Source organism: Macaca nemestrina, chromosome 12 (genome assembly GCF_043159975.1).
Source record: "Macaca nemestrina isolate mMacNem1 chromosome 12, mMacNem.hap1, whole genome shotgun sequence".
Lineage (NCBI taxonomy): Eukaryota > Metazoa > Chordata > Mammalia > Primates > Cercopithecidae > Macaca > Macaca nemestrina.
Window position 1 is genome coordinate 11,933,554 of NC_092136.1, and position 6,000 is coordinate 11,939,553.

A 6,000-nucleotide genomic window follows, 5' to 3' on the forward strand; every position below is an offset into this window, starting at 1 on the left:
ATAGAAAACATATCACCAAAGTATTCACCGTGAAAATGTTTTAGAGTGGCACTTCCAACAGTTTATTTCAGAATAATATACGGCAGGAGTTCTTTTTACTATTTTTTTCTTCTGCGTATGAGATGAGCAGTTCAACAAAGCCTTCATGTTGGTAATTTTGTAGACATGCTCAGGGCTAGGTTTGTGGTAAAACCCTGAGAAGTTCCCAGTTTAGTTCAATTAAACGTTTTTTCCATGAGAAGATGACCCTCTTCTGTTGAAAGCTGCACACAGTCAGCTTGTGGGTCTTTGAAACCCCAAAATTCATAGCTTCTCTAGGCCCTGGGGGCTGCACCACGTGGCTCTCGGGTTGTCACCGGGCCACGAAATGATTGTATTGAGTTACCCTGTCAACACTATGGATGTTGTTTGGATTACCACGAGAAAGAGAGAAAGAAGGAAAGTTGGGAGGCTCATGAACATTCAAAGAAAGCCAAACTCTACCACAAACAGTACCATACTGAGAAAATACGGATAAAAAAGACAGATCAAGGCCTTTACAGTGGCTCGTGAGTAACCCCAGCACTTTGGGAGGCCAAGGCAGGAGGATTGTTTGAGCCAAGTGTTCGAGACCAGCTTGGACAACAAAGTGAGACTCCATTTCAACCAAAAATTTAAAAATCAGCAGGACGGGCTGGTATGTGCCTGCGGTTTCAGCTAAAAGGGGGGCCAAGGCCAGAGGATTGCTTGAGCCCAGGCCACTGAGGCTGGAGTGAGCCATAATTGCACCACTGCACTCCAGCCTGGGCAACACAGTGAGACCCTGCCTCCAAAAAATAAATGAATCAATAATAAAAATTTGCCAGTGTTTCAAATTGCACAGACATTAAAGGGAAAAATTACGGAATACAATCCTCAAATGGAGGCAGCATTAAGGTCACTCGAATGATCACTGAAGGATTACAACGTCTGCAGCAACACTTGGACCAGTTAGAAAGAAAGAGACGGGCTGGACACGGTGGCTCACGCCTGTAATCCCAACACTTTGGGAGGCCGAGGTGGGCGGATCACCTGAGGCCAGGAGTTCAAGACCAGCCTGGCCAACATGGTGAAACCCCATCTCTATTAAAAATACAAAAATTAGCCAGGTGTGGTGGCGGGTGCCTGTAATCTCAGCTACTTGGGAGGCTGAGGCAGGAGAATTGCTTGAACCTGGGAGGCTAAGGTTGCAGTATGCTGAGATCACGCCGTCGTACTCCAGCCTGGGCAATAAGAGCAAAACTCCATCTAAAAAAAAAAAAGGAAGAAGAAGAAGTCCAGGCACGGTGGCTCACACCAGTAATCCTAGCACTTTGGGAGGCTGAGGCAGGCGGATCACCTGAGGTCGGGGATTCGAGACCAGCCTGACCAACATGGAGAAACCCTGTCTCTACCAAAAATACATTAGCCACGCATGGTGGCGCATGCCTGCAATCCCAGCTACTCGGGAGGCTGAGGCAGGAGAATGGCTTGAACCTGGGAGGCGGAGGTTGTGGTGAGCCAAGATTGCACCATTGCACTCCAGCCTGGGCAACAAGAGTGAAACTCTATCTCAAAAAAACAGAAAAAGAAAAAAAGAAAGAGACAATATCTTCAAATTATAATGTTCTTCCCAAAGATTTCAGTTAAAAAAAAAAAAAAAACCTTCAACTATCAATTGATAATTGGTATCATTGATATCATCCGCTTCTGACATCCAATCATTGACATCATGGCCCAGTGATCCAGGATCACCTGAAGCAGATGATCCTCCTGATGTTTGTCAGAAGCTCAAGAGAAGCCCAACACTCATCACAGTACTATGCCACTCACCTCGTGCCGCTCACCACATTGCATCATCTCATCAGACGGTAAGTACAGCACAGATATTTTGAGAGAGACTACATTCACATCACTTTAATTACAGTAGTTTATTGTAGTCTGTTATCATTGTTCTTTATTTTTATTTTTTAGAGATGGTGTCTCACTTTATTGCCCAGGCTGGTCTTGAACTTCTGGGTTCAAGAAATCCTCCCGCCTCAGCCTCCCAAAGTGCTTGGATTACAGGTGTGAGCCACCACGCCCAGCCCAACTGTTCTATTTTATTATTAATGTTGTTAATCTCTTACTATGCTTAATTTATAAATTAAACTTTTTATTGGTGTGTATGTATAGCATATATGGGATTCAGGACTATCCATGATGCCACATATCCACTGAGGGTCTTGGAACGTACCTGCTGTTGATAAGTTGGGGGACTACTGAATATTATTCCTCCTCTTGCCTGTAGGATACCCCATCCAGCTTCGTCCCAGAGGATTATGAAATGAAACTGTTTATTACATTGGTGCAAAAGTAATTGAGGTTTTTGCCGTTAAAAGTAATGGCAAATGACTTTTTTTCTTTTTTTTGAGACAGATCTCGCTCTATCACCCAGACGGGAGTGCAGTGGTGTGATCTCAGCTCACCGCAACCTCCACCTCCTGGGTTCAAGCGATTCTCCTGTCTCAGCCTCCCGAGTAGCTGGGACTACAGGCGCACACCACCATGCCTGGCTAATTTTTGTATTTTTTGGTAGAGACGGGTTTCACCACGTTGACCAGGCTGGTCTTGAACTCCTGACCTCAGGTGATCTACCCGCCTCAGCCTCCCGAAGTACTAGGATTACAGGTGTGAGCCACCGTGCCCAGCAGGCAAAATTACTTTTAATGGCAAAAACCACAATTACTTTTGCACCAACCTAATACCAAATAGACACCTGCATGGCCTCAATCCTAAATTAAATTATAGAAGAAATTGTTAGCAGCTACACACATCACTCAGCGGAGCCCAATCTTGGGGACAGGCAGTGGGAGAGGGAGGGAGTAGCATTCTTAGTCTGTATTGCAAAGCTGTGGGTTCTCCCTAGGTAACCCTAGGGTTAATGTAGTCATTCCAGACCTCTCTAAAGGCAGTTGTGAAAAGCCAAAGTCTCCTCTGCACACCATAGCCACCCGCACGCACACACACACCCACCCCCTCCGCACTCCTCCCGTCCTCTCTGCAGAGCTCTGCAGTCAGGCCTCCTAGGATTTCAGCTGGAAACATCAGGCACTCTTTGTCTATCCTTCAGTCGACCTTTCCTTTCCGTAACTGATTTCCCCCTGTGGACCAGAGGGAGCACAGCTTTAGGTTAATGTCAAAAGGATTTTTAACCCTTACTCCACTCGGAACTCTCTTGTGCATGTGCATGGAGGTGGCAGGCAGCATAGAGTGTCAGGTTCTCGGTCCTCATTAAGGTCAAGACGAAATTGATCATTGGCACCATGCCAGGACTTCTCCTAGGTTCTGTTGAGGCAGAAGCAAAGGGAAAATAAAATAGGATGTCATGTTCCCCAGCCCCAGAAGCCAACTGGAAACAATCGGAGGACATTGCAGCCCCCATCAGAGGTGGTCTTTATGGTCAGGAACACTGGCTCCCAAGAAACTTTGCACGCTCTACTCTTAACAGAATCTGACGAATAACTCAGATTGTTCAATGCACAGGCATAAACCCAGAAAATCTCTGGAAATAGATCGTGGTGATGGTTACACAGCATTGTGAATGCGCTTAATGCCACGGAATGGTACACTTTAAAATGACTAAAATGGTAAATTTTACGTGACATGTGTTTTACCAAAATTAAAACAGTGACAACAGAGATTTATTTGCTGGCTTCTGAAACCTGAGACTCATTCTGGAGTCTCCTCTTTACTCACCCCACATGACCAGTCTCGTTAGGGCCTCTTGTCACCTGTGCCTCCAGAACTCGTCGGGAATCCATCCCTCCACTTCTGAGGCCATGCCCTTGTCCAAGCTGCCATCGCCACCTCTGAGTACTGTAGCAGTGACCTCTTCCTAACTCATCTGCCTGCTTCGACTTTGGCCCTCTGCAGCCCATGTTTCCCTCAGCAGCCAGAGTGAGCTTTTAAGCACATGACTGAGATCATAGTGTTCCCCTGCTTAAAACCTAATGGATCGGCGGGGGGCTGTGGCTCATGCCTATAATCCCAGGATTTGGAGAGGCCGAGGTGGGCGGATCACAAAGTCAGGAGTTCGAGACCAGCCCAGCCAACATGGTGAAACCCTGTCTCTACTAAAAATACAAAAACTAGCCGGGCGTGGTGGTGCGTACCTATAGTCCCACCTACTCAGGAGGCTGAGGCAGGAGAATCGCTTGAACCCAGGAGGCGGAGGTTGCCGTGAGCCAAGATTGTGCCACTGCACTCCAGCCTGGGCAACAGAGCGAGACTCCGTCTCCAAAAACAACAACAACAACAACAACAAACCTAACAGATTCCCCTGGCCCCTAGAATAAAAGCCCAGCTTCCTCGCTGGCCTCCGGGCCCCATGTGATCTGGCTCAGTCAGCCTCTTCAACCCCAAATCCAGCCCCTCCCTTTCTGACTCATCATGTTTTAGACACTCGCACCATCTTTCTGTTCTTTGAATGTGCTCAGCTCACCCCTACCTCGGAGCCTTTGCTCCTACTGTTTCTTCTGCCAGAAATGCTTGTCCCGGGTCTCTGCATGGCTCTCTCCTTCTTGGCACTTAGCCCTCAGCTTAAATGTCACCTCTACACAGAGGCCTTTCCCTCTAGGTCACAGTAGCCGCCCCAGTCACACTATCACTCATCCCTGCTGCATTTCCTTGCAGCCCTTATCCTAAACATTTCCTTGTCTATTTGTCTAATAATGTATTGTTCATCTCCTCCCCCTAGAATAAAAACTGCACAAAAGGCCAGGCGCAGTGGCTCACGCCTGTAATCCCAACACTTTGGGAGGCCAAGGCAGGAGGATCACTTGAGGTCAGAGGTTCAAGACCAGCCTGGCCAACATGGTGAAACCTTATCTCTACTAAAAACACACACAAAAGATTAGCTTGGCATGGTGGCGGGCACCTGCAATCCCAGCTACTTGGGAGGCTGAAGCATGAGAATCACTTGAACCTGGGAGGCGGAGGTTGCAATAAGCCAAGATTGCGCCACTGCACTCTAGCCTGGGCAGTAGAGTCAGGCTTTGTCTTAAAAAAACAAAACAAAACAAACAAAACAGCCAGGTGTGGTGGCTCACACCTGTAATCTCACTACTTTGGGAGGCTGAAGCAGGCAGATCACCTGAGGTCAGGAGACCAGCCTGGCCAACATGGCAAAACCTCATCTCTACTAAAAATATTAAAAAATTAGCTGGGCATGGTAGCATGTGCCTGTAAGTCCAGTTACTCGGGAGGCTGAGACAGGAGAGTCACTTGAATCCAAGAGGCAGAGATCGCACCACTGCACTTCAGCCTGGACGATGGAGCAAGACTCTGTCCCAAAAAAAACATAAAACAAAACAAAAAAATTGCATGAGGAGCAGGAACCTGCACTGCTGTGTCTCTAGCATCTAGAATAGTCCCTGGCACATAACGGGTACACAACAAGTATTACTGAGTGAATGGGTGACGAATCAAAGCATATTTCCCGGTCAGGCGCAGTGGCTCACGCCTGTGAACTCCCAGCCCTTTGGGAGGCCGAGGTAGAAGAATCCCTTGAGCCCAGGAGTTCGAGACCAGCCTGGACAATAGAGTAAGACCCCATCTCTAAAAAAAATTAAAATATAAAGAAAAATTTTAAAAAGTGTGTTCCCTAAACATCAGGAATATCACATGTAGTAAGTTGAATGGTGGTCCCCAGCAAGATATGTCCATGCCGCGGAATCTGTAAATCTGCCCTTATTTGGGAAAACAGTCTCTGCAGAAACAATTAAGTTGTCCTGGATTACCCTGGAGGACCCTCCTGAAGAGGAGAAGACACAGAAACACCAAGGAGAAGGCCAAGGTAAAGACAGGGGTGGTGATTGGAGCAATGCTCCCACAAGCCAAGGAATGCCAGGGGCCACCAGAATCTGAGAAGGCAAGGAGAGATCTTCCCCTGGAGCTGCAGGAAGGAGCATGGCCTTGCCCCACACCTTGATTTCAGGTTTTGGGCTTCAACAATCTCTATTG

General features: G+C 47.4%; 1 long non-coding RNA gene across 1 annotated transcript in view; it reads left to right on the forward strand.

The window, feature by feature from the left end:
• Window positions 1–4,076, forward strand: part of LOC105469431 (uncharacterized) — a 32,823-nt gene extending 28,747 nt beyond the window's left edge. The window contains exons 6-7 of the long non-coding RNA XR_011610521.1: window positions 1,739–1,868; window positions 1,972–4,076. This is a non-coding gene — a long non-coding RNA (uncharacterized lncRNA). The remainder of the gene's footprint in view (window positions 1–1,738; window positions 1,869–1,971) is intronic.
• Window positions 4,077–6,000: the final 1,924 nt, after the last annotated feature.